The sequence below is a fragment of the Dipodomys ordii genome, unplaced genomic scaffold (assembly GCF_000151885.1).
Source record: "Dipodomys ordii isolate 6190 unplaced genomic scaffold, Dord_2.0 Scaffold4, whole genome shotgun sequence".
Classification (NCBI taxonomy): domain Eukaryota; kingdom Metazoa; phylum Chordata; class Mammalia; order Rodentia; family Heteromyidae; genus Dipodomys; species Dipodomys ordii.
Window position 1 is genome coordinate 26,434,057 of NW_012267220.1, and position 14,919 is coordinate 26,448,975.

A 14,919-nucleotide genomic window follows, 5' to 3' on the forward strand; every position below is an offset into this window, starting at 1 on the left:
TAGTGCTCAGATGTGTATTCTTGCCTTGGCTTTCTCTCACTTGTCTAACTCTCTGTCCTGTGATGGCACACTTGGTGTGTTTCTCTGGCTTAGGACTGTTCACTGGAACTCTAAAACTGCTTTCTATGCGAGAGCTTGTTCAGATTCCAGCTTCTCCTCCGCCATCTTGTCCTGAAGGCTGCATCTATGTTTTTATTGGCCCAGGTTAGTTGTATGAGGAAGGTTTGATTGCGACATTTGTGTACATGTATCCAATGCATCCTGAACAACCTCACCCATCTGTCATTCTTCTTTCCCTTTTCCCTCATTTTTCTTAAAACAATTTTAACAGAGTTCCTGTTCACAAGTGCAAATAAACAACATCAATCATATTCATCCTCACTCACTCTTCGTTAGCCCTTCCTCCCCTTGCTGGGGCATCTGCATATTTAATATCAAGATAAAATAACTTAATGCTCTGATATTTTCCCATCTATTTGTTTTTGGTAGACCAGATCAATCCATAGATACAAGAAAGGTGATGGAAAACGTTAGTGTAATTGAAGGAAGTGAGGCTCAAAGAGATGAAAGACACATGTATATTCTCATACGAGGAAGTTGGATCTAAATTATAAATATATATGAAAATATATAAAGGGTCATATGAATATAAACACAAATATATGCACTAAAGTATGTTATAGACGAGGTAGCATTCCAACAGTAAAATTCTTTGAACAATGGACTTAGGGTTAGCAAATGAAGACCCCAAAGCTGGAATATGTGTTGTCAAGGCAGGTAAGGTCAAGGGGAATGAGGCTGACAGATGAGACAGGAAGACTGGACAGATGCAGTCGGAGTATTCAGTGTGTGGATTTGAAAAGGAGCTAGGTAACTGTGGGGATGAATGTGGTTAGGGGAGATAGGGGAGACATTGATCAAGATGCATTGTACTCACAACCTGACCTGGTTTTTATTGAAAGACCTTTGTATAACTACTTGAAAAAAAACTACTTGAAGATATTAATAGTAAAAAACAAAGTTAGCTGAATAGATATATTTTCCTTTGCTTTTCTTTTGGTTCATCACATAAACTTTGTACAATATGTGGGGTACAATATGATGTTTTGATTCATGTATGTATTGTATAGTGACAGAAATCAGGGTACTTTTTTTAGGTTGTGGGGCTTGAACTCTGGGCCTGGACACTGTCCCTCAGCTCTTCAGCGCAAAGTTATCACAGTACCACTTGAGCCACAGCACCACTTTTTTCTTTTTCTGCTTATGTGGTGCTAAGGAATCGAACACAGGGCCTCATGCATGCAAGGCAAGCACTCTACCACTGAGCCACCTTCCCAGCCCCATATATCTATAGTATTATACACATAATTTTTTGGTGGGGAGCATGCTCAAAATCCTCTATACTGGCTACTTTGGAAAACAAAGGAGGAGGCAACAATGTTTGATAAGAAATGTACTCATTACCTTGCTCATGTAACTGTAACCCCTTTGTACAGTATTTTCACAATAAAAAACTTATTTTTAAAAAAGAAAACAATGCATTATTGTTTGTGCTCTCCAACATTCACCTATGTGCCTACTATCTCTCTCCACCCAATCCTCCTTTTCCCAGCTTCAAAAAACACTAGGCTACTCACACCTTCAGTGAGATCAGGTGTCCTAGATTTTATCTCTGAGTAAGATCATAAGGTTAGTCTCTCTACACCTGCATTATTTTACTGAACATGATGCCCTCCAGGCTCACCCATATGGTTGCAAATAACAGGATTTTATCTTTTTAAAGGCTGAGTATTATTTCATTGTATTTTCTTTATGTCTTTATTTCTTAATGGTTATTTAGATTGATTCCATCTTATCTGGTGTGAACAGCTGCCATGATGGAGATAGTGCTGCTGTCTCTGACAACTACCACAAAAAGATGAAAATAACAAATGCTGGTGAGGATGTGGAGAAAAAGAAGTTCATGTAATGATTGGTGACAATGTCATCTGGCATCGCGATTGTAGAAATTAGTCTGGAGATTCCTCAAAAACTTAAACTAAAAGTACCAAATGACTCAAGAGTCTCAAATCCTGTTTAATAGAATGACTCATCTTGTTTTTTTGGTATATCTTTTCTTTTCATAGTACTGGGGTTTTGAACTCAGGGCCTGATGTTTTCTAGATGAGTATTCTATCACTTAAGCCATACCTCTAGCTTTTTTTTTTTGTTTTACTTTGTGTAGTTTGTGGATAAGGTCTCATATTTTTTTCTGGGGGCTGGCTTTAGACTAGAATCTTCTTAATCTATGCCTCCTGAGTATGTGGATTACAGGCATATATCACTATGCCCATCCTTGCTCAGTTTTCATATCGCATTACTGAACTCTGTAAAGAACTGTCCCCTTCTTTATATTGCATAGAACATTTCAAATTATTCCTTGGCTGTCTTTGTGATAGTGCCCCAGTTCTAGGTTTGGAACAATGATTAAATAAACAATAAGGTACTTTGTCACCTTACTGACAAGTGGCCAGTCTTGTCCTATATCATCATTTACTCATTACCTTGATGCTGGCTTTCAGACTACAGAGAGGAAAGAAGTAGAAGTCATAATGGCTATTAGGTAATGAGCTGTTGGCTTACTGGACAGGGCTGTTCTGATTTTCCTGTCATTCCTGGTAAAGAAATGGGATACTTCCTCTGCTGCTGAGACATAGTGAGAAACTAAGAAGGTATTGAGGTACTTTGAAAAAGTACTTAACATTGTGATCCTTGGAAAGAAACTTGCTAGAGTCCTGGCATCCTAATAGCTACTTGATGTTTGAGGTGTGCCTGAATGTGGAGGCTGGCAATTACTTCTTGCCTGGAGAATTCTAAAGGTCAAAGGATGACTGCTACAGCCACACAGACACGGAGCAAAGGGAACCAAAGAGCAGCTTACCTTTTCTTTCTTTCTTTCTTTCTTTCTTTCTTTCTTTCTTTCTTTCTTTCTTTCTTTCTTCTTTGTTGTGGGACTTGAACACTGGGCCTGGGCACTGCCCCTCAGCTCTTCAGCTCAAGGCTAGCACTCTACCACTTGAGCCACAGTGCCACTTCTGGTTTTCTGAGTGGTTTATTGGAGATAAGAATCTTATGGGCTCAGCTTTGAACTGCCATCCTCAGATCTCAGCCTCCTGAGTAGCTAGGATTACAGGCATGAGCCACTGGCGCCTGGCTACCTTTTATTTTTGTGTATTCAAAAAATTAAGTAGTTGCACAAAGGAGTTGCCTTTTAATAAACATTGTCACCCCTTTCAACATTCTCACCCATTTCTCCCCTACTCAGGCCTGCCCTCACTCTTCCTAATTTGTAGGCTATGCATTGTATTCTTGACTACATTTTCCCACACTTCTCTTCATTTGTCTACCCCTTCCCCCTTGACTCTACCCTTCTGAGTACCTGCTTCTTGGTGTTTTATTTTGCTAAATTTTGACTTTGCCTTTCTTCCTTGAATCTACTTTGTTTCAGTTAATGTATTTGAATAAACTTGCAAACCACCAGGCATAGTATAAACTCATAAGATTGTAAGTAAAATCTAGCTTCCACATGTAAGGGAAAACATGCATCCTTGGTCTCTTTGGGCCTGAGTTACTTCACTTCACCTAACATAATTCACTTGCTTCACTTAACATAATTTTTCCTGGGACTTTCCATTTTTTCACAAATGATATGATATCATTTTTCTAATGGATGAATAAAATTCTATTGTGCATATATACACTATTTTCTTGATCCATTTGTCCATTGAGAGGCATCTGGGCTGATTACATACCTCAGCTATGGTGAATAGTGCTGCAATAACCATGGTTGTGCTGGTGGCTTTACTGTATCTTGGCTTGCCTTTCTAGCACTTGGCATGGAGAATGCTGGAGTTTCCTATGGCCCAAGAGGAAGCTATAAGAGGAAGAGGCTTGCTCCAAAGGTCATTTTATAAGGTAAGAGAATGTTGTAGTAACAAGCTAGGATGGGAGGAGATCTACAGTAGGGATGAATAAGGAGAATTTCACCTTCCCTTGGAAACTGTGTAGTGTGCAAAGTGCCAAAGGAAACTTTAAGGTATTAGTGCTTGGAGGCTATTGATGGTCAGGCATTGTTAACCAGGAACAGCAAAATGCAAAATAGTTTAAGCAAAAACATTAAAACCAAAAAAGTATTCTTTTCCTTTAACTTCCTCTTTCTGTGCCATGACCCTGGAAAAGTCAGGGAAGGGAGAAAAAAATGAGAAAGAATAGGCAAAAGGGAAAGTATGCCTTTTCTTTTTGTTGCAGCCCTAGGGGGAAGAGAATTGGGTCTAAGATTGATTTTGGTTTAGATTTGTTTTCATTTCTCTTTGGGAAGGTCCAGAGCACAGAGTTGAGGAGGAGGTGCATTTCTCCCCTGGAGAGTTGGTGTTTCAGGGATCAGCCTCATAGAATTGACTTTTACCAATGCTAAAATCTGGGTTGTTAAAAATCCTTAAACATATGATCTTCATTTATTATATCATTTGTCCAAGCACCTATTAATTGCCTATGCTATGCACACAAAGCAATCACTGTGCTCAAGAATAAGAATAAAGCCGGGCACAGGTGGCTCATGCCTGTAACCCCTGCTACTCAGGAGACTGAGTGCCCAGGCCCAGAGTTCAAGCCCACAACCAGAAAAAAAAAAAAAGAATAAGAATAAGAATAAAGAGTAACAAATGCACTATGTTGAAAATGAACTGTACAACTGAACGACAAATGAACTGTGGGGCTGGGAGGGAAAAACTCAGAGAAAGGAAGGAAAGGGTGACCTTGTTTAAAAAGAAATGTATACTTTATCTGATTTATGTAACCCCTCTTTCTATCACCTTTACAATAGCAAGACAAAGAATAAGAATAAAAACACGGTAATTATCTACCACATGCTCAGTCCCAGGCACTTTTCTACAGCACTATGCATATTGATATGATTCCTTTACTCTTAAAAGGTAGTAACTCTTACTATGAATGTAAAGGTAATCATATAGCTAGTGAGGACTGAATTTGAACGCAGAAAAGTTAGCTGTAGAAGTGTGTTTAATGCTATATTAGCACTCATAATACAATCCATATTATAATCTAGCCTAGATGCTAATTTAGAATATGACTAGTTTAAAAATAAGATTGGGGGAAAACCACTAATCAGGTGGCTTCAGACTTACATGTCTAAATGCCCCTGGTGAGCGAGCCATAAATGACAGCTATATCTTTAGGGCCTGCTCTGAAAGGTCCCATTAGTCTCATTTCAGAGATTCAGTGCTCTGTAATATCCATTATAATATCTTCTTTGAACTTATCACCCAGAGACATCCTTCATGATCAAATAGATAGCTTAATAAATTTCTTTATCCTTCTTTGGGAATAGGCATCATAATTTCATTTAGGCTTTAAGTCTTAAGAGATATCTATATTTAGATTACCCACATCTTTAGCTACATACATCTGTATCTATGTAATTTTGGTTTGTCATCGTGGAATTGTCTTTGAACCCCAGGACAAATCTATTCTTCTGTAACATAGGAGTAAAAGATGCAAAAGTCTTTAATTCTTTTTTTTTTTGGTACCAGTTCATTCCTAGGATAGATCAAAGCCATGGAAAAATGGTAGACTCTGTAAATGGGAGCAACAATAAAGAACAAGATTATTTTGTTTTGGGGAACAGGATTCTGGGAACAATGAAAAGCTTTAGGGGAAAGTAGGAGTGCTGGTTTAGTGGAGGGCTCCTCTTACCTCCAGGGAAACCTAGGCAATGGAGAATGTGGCATTCTAGCTGCTGAGAACACTGCCTTTCTGAGGTCCTAAATGATGCATCCAATTATTTCTAGAAATGGTTTTGGGAAGAAGAGCCTAGGCCAGCAGCTTTCTAGGTGTGCCAAAGACAAGGTTTTCAGTTGAACTATTGTGGCTCATATGTAATGCCTGAACTAAACCTTTATCTGAATATGTTAGCTCTAATAACCCTGGGAAGGGTAGTCAACTCCTCTGGTCTCTTTTATCATCTATGAACTCAAGGGTTTTCAACCTGATACTGATGATGCTTTGGGCACCTCACATCTGATGAGGATTCCAGGTACAACCCTGTGAGGAAAAGTTCCTGACAGTCCATGTTGGCAAGCTGGAGGTGCAGGTAGATAATAATGTATTTATTTATTTTACTTGTTCATGAATAAATATTGTAGAAACTGACCTGGAACTTACCACTAGGGCAGAAAATGGATTATTTCTCATTCTGTTCTTTATAATATAGTCTTGTTTTTCAGGGTCCTATCTCTTCCATATTGAGACTGACTGGAAACTTTATATGTTGGCACAAACTAATTATTATCTTTATGGAGTTATGTTTATGTTACAGAATTTAAAATATCCTATCAGCATGTGTGGACTGTGCTAAAGTTGAAGAATCTATAAAATTCAAAGGAAAGCAAACCTATGAAATTCGAAGTGTTTTATTCTTCTGGGAACAGATGTGTGAAGTAAGGTGGATTGAAATTCTGTTTGAGTTCTAAAAGTGTATTTGTTTTCTCTCTGTTGACTGAAAGTGCCATGTGGACCCCAGCACTTTCAGGAGAAGGATTATGATGTCGAGAACTTCCATGGCAAAATAATCAGACAATTGTCAAAAATCAAGTGTCACAATTCAAGTTCTGAGGCTGGAGATTCGTGACCTGACTTCTCCTTTTCATTTCCTTGGACTCAACGAGGGTGTAGATTACTGTACAAATTTAGAAAATAATGTTAATAAAATCATTTAATTTCCTACAAGTTTTTCTTGAGTTTCACACTAGATTTTATTCATCACTATGGAAAATTCCTTAGGAAGTTCTACAACTACCTATTTACCTTGCCATTAGTGGCTTATGCCTGTAATACTAGCTACTTAGGAGGCTGAGAGCGGAGGATCATTGTTCACACCCAGCCCAGGCAGGAAAGTCCATGAGGCTCATCTCTCTAATTAATGACACACTCACAAAAGCCAGAAGTGGAGCTGTAGCTCAAAGAGTAGTGCACTAGCCTTGAGCATAAAAAGTCAGGAACAGTGCTTATGTCCTGACTAGCACAAAAAAAGAAAGAAAGAAAAGAAATAAAAGGAATACTCAATAAATTCTTTTTAGAATAACTGGGGGAAAAGCCAATATGCTGTTTACTTCACCATTGAGACAGATGCATGTTAAAACAAGCTTGACCATCACACCAATTCTTTGTCTAAATTTGGTGCTTTTGTAAATAGCAACAATAAGTTCTCTTGTGTTCCCAGAAAAAAATAAAACAAATATTCATTACTCCTGAGCATCAATGTATGCTGAAATTCCCAAGTCAATTTTTGAGGGGAAATATGTAATTTAATTGCAATGAATTTAGGATCCTAGATAGCGTGTTTAGATCTAATAGTATCTACTGAGTGCTTCACTACTAAAGTATAAGAAAGGCACTTACACTAATAGAAAAGTGATAAAAAACAATAATAATTGATTTTATGAACTGACTTTGATATTTTCAAAATGGTAATAACAGTGCCTTCTCTGTTCCATGGTATCATGCAATATTGTTAATAATATCAACACTCAGTATTTGAATATCTCTAAGAAGGTACCAAGAATGGCATTGGTTGTTGTTGGAGGTCATTAGCTTACATGGGCGTAAGGGCAGGGTCTTATTTGAATCTCCCTTCCCACCTCTTCAGAAGTGGTGGCAGTAGCTGGAAATTCCCACCAGAGGGGCCTCTACACATGTGAGCAAAGCAAACCTGTTCTCTTCTTGCTTTCAGGTGCTTTCATGAGAACACAGATCCCCATGTTCAAGGACAAGTACAATGATGTTCCCACAGCTGTGTTGTTCCTGGAGGATATATGGCTTTTACTATTTTGCCCAAGTTCTTACAGAAACATGCATGGTGAGCACTGTTAAGCTTCACCTGGCCTGAACTTCAGTTTTACTCACAGTCTTTCTCCCTATTTTGAACCCTTAGTTTTCTATTTTCCATCTTCTGCTTTCGCATCATGTCTGAAAACAGACATAAATTCACAGCCAGCCAGCCAGACAATAACAGCCACAACAAAAATAATAGGAAATCACCCCCTTCTCCCTAAGAAAAGAAGAGTTAGTCCATGCAAATAGATGGGGGAGACAGGATTGCCTAGCTATCGGCCGATACTGATGACTCAGACTAAACAGTTTGATAATAATGAGGGCACAGTAGAGAATTGCTGTTTTGAGTTTTATGACCAAGTCTTTAATAAGTGTCTCACAGATTGTTATGGACAAGCACTTCCAAATAGTCAGATGTGTCTAATAATGGAATGAGCATGTCTAGTAAGTAGTGAGCTTCCAGCAATAAAGCTATATAAGTAGACCTTATCGGGTCAGCATGAAGGCCATTTTTAAAATGCACTGTTCCCATACTGGGTTGGAAGAATGATGGCGACAAGGCATCATTTCTTCAATTTCCAGGTTACAAACCCTGCAGGTTTTTGAAGAAGTTGCATGTATACTGTTAATTCAGTCCTTACAAGTATCCCATGAAGTAAAAGCAAGAAGAACATTTACTTAACAAAGAAGGCAAGAGGCTTAGAGAAAGTCGTTAAGTGTTCTTAGAATTATAGAGCTTATAAACCACAGAACTGAAATCTGATCCCAGCCCATTGCATCTTCTTAACTTTTATGTCTATAGCTCATCATAAATATTCAATGACTGTTCCTCTCTTTGTTAGTTGGGTGTATTGGGTTTTCATTGCTGCATCCAAAATAATAACTTCGAAGGAAGAAAGGTTTATTTTGGCCGATCGTTTCAGAGGTTTCCGTCTGAAGTCATTGGCTTGGTTGAATCTGGGGTCCAGAACACTATGACAATGGACACAGGTGGAAGAGGCAGTACTCACATTGCCTAAGGAGAAGAGGGAGGGAGAGAGAATGAATTAGAGAGAAGGTGAGAGAGTGGGGAAAGGGCCGAGGACAAGATGCACCCAATGACCTGCCTTCCCTCATCCATGACTTTGCAACACTTTATGTCCAAACCATCACACTGGTGCTTAGGTGGGTGGAGGAAGTAAAACTACTTGAGACTTGTACTTCCTTCTGTACTTGCTGCAAAGTCCAGAGAGGTCATGAATCATAGGGGGAAAAATCAGGGCATCCTTTTGTTTTCAGTCTCTTCCTCTCTCTCCCACCTGAGCTATGTGAAATTGACAGGATTTCATGCCATCCCAAGTGTACAAATTCATGGCATGGACTCTGAGTTCCTTCAAGATAGGAGACTTTCATCTGTTTATTTCCTCCACTTAGTACTAGCAGCTAAAAATACTTTAAGTAGTTGTACAATGGAGTTTCCGTTCACCAAAGCAGTTTATGAATACAGTGCATCTTGATCAGTGTCATCCTTTTATTTTTTAACATTCTCTGACTTTTTATTGTTAAGAATGTGATTAAACTTATGGATGAATAGAGGCATTGGCTGGGCAGATTGAAGGGATCAGAGTCAGTTACTCATGGAATTAACAGTAGTATTCAATCCCCATATGGCAGCTGCTTTTCCTAATGTTCTAGCTACTCTTCAGTAAAAGACATTCTGCCACCTTGGGTCTTCTGAGTGGCCTCTGTGGGTCTGTGTTTGTCCAGTTTGTTGTTAAAGTGTTTTGTTTAAATCATCCTGGACGCTGTATCTGCTCTGAGGTTGGCCGTTGTGCGTACAAGGCTTTCTCAGAGAATACACATCTAGGACTCCAAGACCTGTAGTCTAGTTGTCTCATGATTTATGGCTGGAAGTGTGCCCTCCTGCAGGCTTGTGGTCAATGATGATAAAGTAGATCACAGTGCCTCTGTGGATTTCCTGTTGCCCCTTCAATGGCCACTGTTCTGAAACATTTAATGAGGTATCAAGCGCTGGTAGAAATCCTTTGCAGATTGCCACCGTCCTGTGCATCCAATTGTGGGTTTGCTCTTCAAATCTTCTAAATTAGGAAAATTAGTCTTACACATTTACTTAAATTTTAATATTTTTTTTAAATGCTGATACTGGGGCTTGAAATCAACTCAGATCCTGGGCACGGTTCTTTAGCTTTTTGGTTCAAGGATGGTGAGCTACCACTTGAGCCATAGATCCACTTCTGGGGGGTTTTGGTGGTTACATGGAGATAAGCTTCTCAACAGTCTTTCCTTCTTGGGCTAGTTTCTGACTGCAGTCCTTGAATTTCAGCCTCCTGAGTAGCTAGGATTACAGGTGTGAACTCCCAGCTCCTAGTTCCTGCTTAATTTTGTTCTTTCCCTGCTTGTGTAGGTAAAAATATTCTAGGTAACATGATGACATCTGCTTTGATTCTTTTCTTCTTTTATTTCTAACTTTTTTAACCCCAAATACAAGCTAAGCTCCAGGGAAGCTCATACTTTTACCATGGATTGGAGGTCACCCAATCTTTTGTAATGGCAACCTCTCTCTCTCTCTCTCTCTCTTATCTGTTAAATAGCATCATCTCCTAACAAACAAGGAAGTAAACCCACATTGCCTTATTAAAATTAAGATGGGAAAATCATGATGGAGGGAACACAATGTTTAAATAAAATGCCTATATTTATCTACACATTTTCAGGCTATATATGCAGTAGATATTGAAGATTAAAAATTTTATGTTTTGGACAGTATTTTTCAGAGTGTGGTCTTTCCACCGGCAGTATAGCAGTATCTCAGGGAACTTGTTAGAAATGTAAACTTTCAGCTCCCTACCAGTAGGGCCAGTAGGCAGTGCATTCTCATGCACATCTGATTCTGATACTAAAAACAATTTGTTTTAGAGTGTTTCCAAGAATGAGCTCCCCCTCCCCTCTTACAAAGTGATGAGATGGGCTGGGACTGTAGCTCAGTGGTACAGTATGTTTGAGGTCCTTGGTTCTATCTCCAAAATAAAAATGAACAAATAAAACAATGATCTGGCTAAAGTAAGTTGTTCATTTTAATTACAGTGAATAACTATTCATACAATTCTCAATCATAGTTGAATTGTGAATCCCCCTCTGATTCAAAGGACAAAATGGGTAATATCTCTCCACAGAGATGCTTGGTAATGAGGCCTCTCACACAAGAACTGAACTATTCTAAGAAGGTGTGCCTTTGCACCAAAAATACTCATACAAATTATCCCTTAATGCCACTTAGCAGAGAGGAGTAGGGGGGAGTGTGGGAGTCGGAGAAAGACATTTTTTAAAGTACCTTTTCAGAGAATCAGCTTATATTTGATCATAGATAAAATGATAAAATGCTTAGTAAAATACTAAGAGGGGCTATCTATGCCTTTAATAACTCTGTAAGGAAGCACTCTAATGTTTTACTGTTGTTTTTATTGCCTGGATTTCCATCCCTCTGTGACAGTGTTGGGGTGGTGTGTGGTAAGCACATTACCACATCAGTCATGATTAATTAGCTGACATTTATTGAGTGCTTAATATGCACCTATAACTGAGTTAAGATGGGAAATGCACAAGCATGTCCTCCGCTTCCTAAGGAGTTTACAACTTACTTGGAGAGATTGGAGAGAATCTTCTGAAACTTTTGAGCTCAAGAAAGCAACATGATCAGCAGGGAGGAGGCATAATACTGACAGTGAATAGATGGCATGTCCTGTGGGTTTGGTAGCTGAGGGAGTTTAAAGGCAGCCTATCTGTAATCCTGTGGGCCTCTGAGGCATAAGGTTCATGAATTCAAGGCAAGTCTGGGTTACAGAGTAATATCCTTTTAAAAAAATGCTTCATGGGTCAAAGGGTTCCGAAAGGATGCCTAAATTGGTGGTGGTTTGATCATTTGCAGCAATGGCCTGGGTTCTGCTTTCTGTATCTCTGTTCTTTAGCATTGCAGTTTTTCAATCCTCCTATGAAGAGGTGAGTCCATTCCTCTAACCCTGGAAACTGGCATGGCCTTATAAAAGTGGCGTTAATAGAACGAGATGCTAATTCTGACCCTGGGCCTCAAAAGACCTCGCATGTTTCAGACCACTTTTTTTCCTTCTTTTCTTTTCTTCTTCTTCCTCCTCCTCCTTCCTCTTTTATAATGGAATTCTTTTTGTTGTTGTTGTTGTTGTTATTGTTGTGGGGCCTGAACTCTGGGCCTGGGCGATGTCTTTCAGCTCTTCAGCTTAAGGCTAGCCCTCTACCACTTGAGCCACAGAGCTACTTCTGGCTTTTTCTGCTTATGTGGTGCTGAGGAACAGAACCCAGGGCCTCATGCATGCGAGGCAAGCGCTCTACCACTGAGCCACCTTTCCAGCCCCTCAGACCACTTTCCTGGAACATTTTAAAGCTACTTCACACAAGTCCAGGCTAAGCTAGCTGAAGGGTGGACTACCTTCTTTATGAGATGAGTTGTCTCAGTTCAGGGCATTGAGGGCAGTGAGCCACTGACCCCAGCAGAAGCTCTTGGCTGAGCCCCGTCCTAATTGCCACCCACCATACTCTGAATCTAATGAATAGAGACTATCAGACTTTGGGGTGGTTTGTTACACAGTGGTAGATAATTTTTGAAAGAGCTGGAAGGTGGAGAGGAAGGGAGAAAGTGATCTAGGCTACAATTACTTAAAAAATGTCAAGAGTTATAAATATGTGAGGTCAAACCAAAGAAAAATAGAGACACTAGCTGGACTGGATGTCAGAATTTTCAGCAAATAGCTGGGAGCACCAGAGTTCAAGAGAACACATATTGAAGGTCAGCACCACACTACTTTGTTCCTTTGGGGTTATCTTTTTCCTAGCAAGCCATCCATCAGAGTGGAAGAGGCAGGGGTCCCCACATGTAAGAACACACAGTGAATACCCAGATTCTGCCCTTCCAAGCCAGGTGTTGCCAGAATAAAGAGCTCTTTCCTTACCAACTAGAGGGTGCCAAGAACAAAACTCTTCAGGGCTTATCACCTCCTTATTTTCACATCAATTAGGAAAGTTTATATGCCATACTTTCAAGAAGCAATTACTTGTCTAATTCCAGAGTAAAGATATGAAAAAGTTGGAGTGCTTCAAAAACGTTTGGTATTCAGTGTTGATCTAGTGTCCATTGAACAACTTTAACTCAGCTTTATAGGGTCATGGAGTATATTTTTCACCATGAAGGAGCACTGTAGGAGGAACATATTTACCTTGAAACACTTCAATGTGTTTTCTTTCTCTTGAATGATATTGCTCGAAAAGAATATCTCTGCGTGTGATAGATTATTAGTTGAAGAAGTAACTCCTTACATTTGGCACAACAGATTGGAAGAGGGGACAAGTAGAATGCAGTTAGGGTGTGGTATTCAGGTGAAAATATTTAACCTTCAATTAGATGCCTGAGATCTTTTATTCCCATACCAGAAGAAATTCTTTCATTTTTTAAAAACTTTTTTTTATTGTTGACACTGTACAGATGAGTTACAGTTACTCTTTAATTTTTTTAAAACAATTCAGTGGACAAAGTACCCTAAACTTGGTACAGAAAAAAAAAAGCCTTACTGAGCAAGTATGTTAGTCAAACGATTTCCACCAGTGGTAACCACTCATGTCCTAAAATGATGATGAGCCTAGAAGAAAAGGCAAGGAGCAATAAAGATTGAAGTGTAGAGAGAAGGAGGGATAGAGAGAGAGAGACAGAGAGACAGAGAGAGACAGAGACAGAGAGAGACAGAGACAGAGAGAGAGACAGAGACAGAGGGAGAGGGAGAGGGAGGGAGAGAGTGGGAGAGGGAAGGAGAAGGAAGGAGGGAGGGAGAGAGAGAGGGAGGGAGAGGTGAGTTGTGAGTGCGGTGTGCGCACGCGCGCCTTGGAAGGAGGAAGGAGTGTTATAAAGTTATTTTAATTGCTGCACGTCTTTTATGAACATGTTGCTCCTTTTGGCTGTCAAGTAACCAGTTCACCCAAAACTTTTCTGAACCTTGGACCCTCAGGCCCCGGGCTCCCACCCTTCCCACCCGAGGGGTCCGGGCATCTCGCGCCCGCTCACAGGTCCCCCCCGCCCGGCTTACTGAAGCGTCACCTCGCACTGGCGGGCAAATCTCCGCAGCCCACTCGGACCGCAGCCGGTTTGCCGCCCGCCCCGCCGGTCCTCCCATTGCAGCAATCAGGGCGACCGAGCCGGGAGGAGGCGCGTGGCGGGGGGGGGGGACCAGGCAGACCTAGGAGGACCCGCTGGCGGGGGGCGCGGTGCGGGAATCAGCATGGGGAAGGGAGGCGCGGGGCGCGTTCGCAGCGCAGGTAAACAGGCTGGCCAGGCACTGGGCGCTGCCGCCGCCGCCGCCGCCGCCGCCGCCGCCACCCAGCGATTTCCAGGCACGCAACTCCGCCTCCAGGGCTCTCTCCCGCGCGCCCTCGCCCCGCCGCCCGCTCGCAGCCCCAGCCGCCGCCGCCGCAGCAGCGCTTCACACAAAGGACTGCTACCCGCGGAGCAGCTCTGCCACCTCCACGTCCTCCTCCGGTGACAGCAGCCCCGACAGCGGGGCTCGGGCGCGGCGGCGGCGGCCGCGGCGGCGCGGGGGGAACCTGTCACTCCTGGCCATCGAGGCGGTGGCAGCGCTGGGGCTTTTTTCTTTTTCTTTTTCCCTGGATGCCTTGGCTTTGATGATGATGATGATTTTTCTTTTCGCCTCTCGGTGGTTCCACCCATTTCTTCCCTCCGCCTCCTCCGCCTCCTCCTCCTCCTCCTCTTCCTCCCATCAACAACTCTCCTGCTGCCCCCTCCCCCCCAATAAATAAATAAAAGGAGGAGGGTAAGGGGGAGGAGGAGGAGGAGTGCTGGGGAAAGGGGGGGGGGTGTGCAGGCAAAAGGGAGGCAGCGCGACCGGAGCCAGGCAGAGTCCGAACCGACAGCCAAGGAGCCCGCACGCACCTCTCACACACCATGAGATGGCGACGCGCCCCGCGCCGCTCCGGGAGTACCGGCGCCGGGTCCCCGCG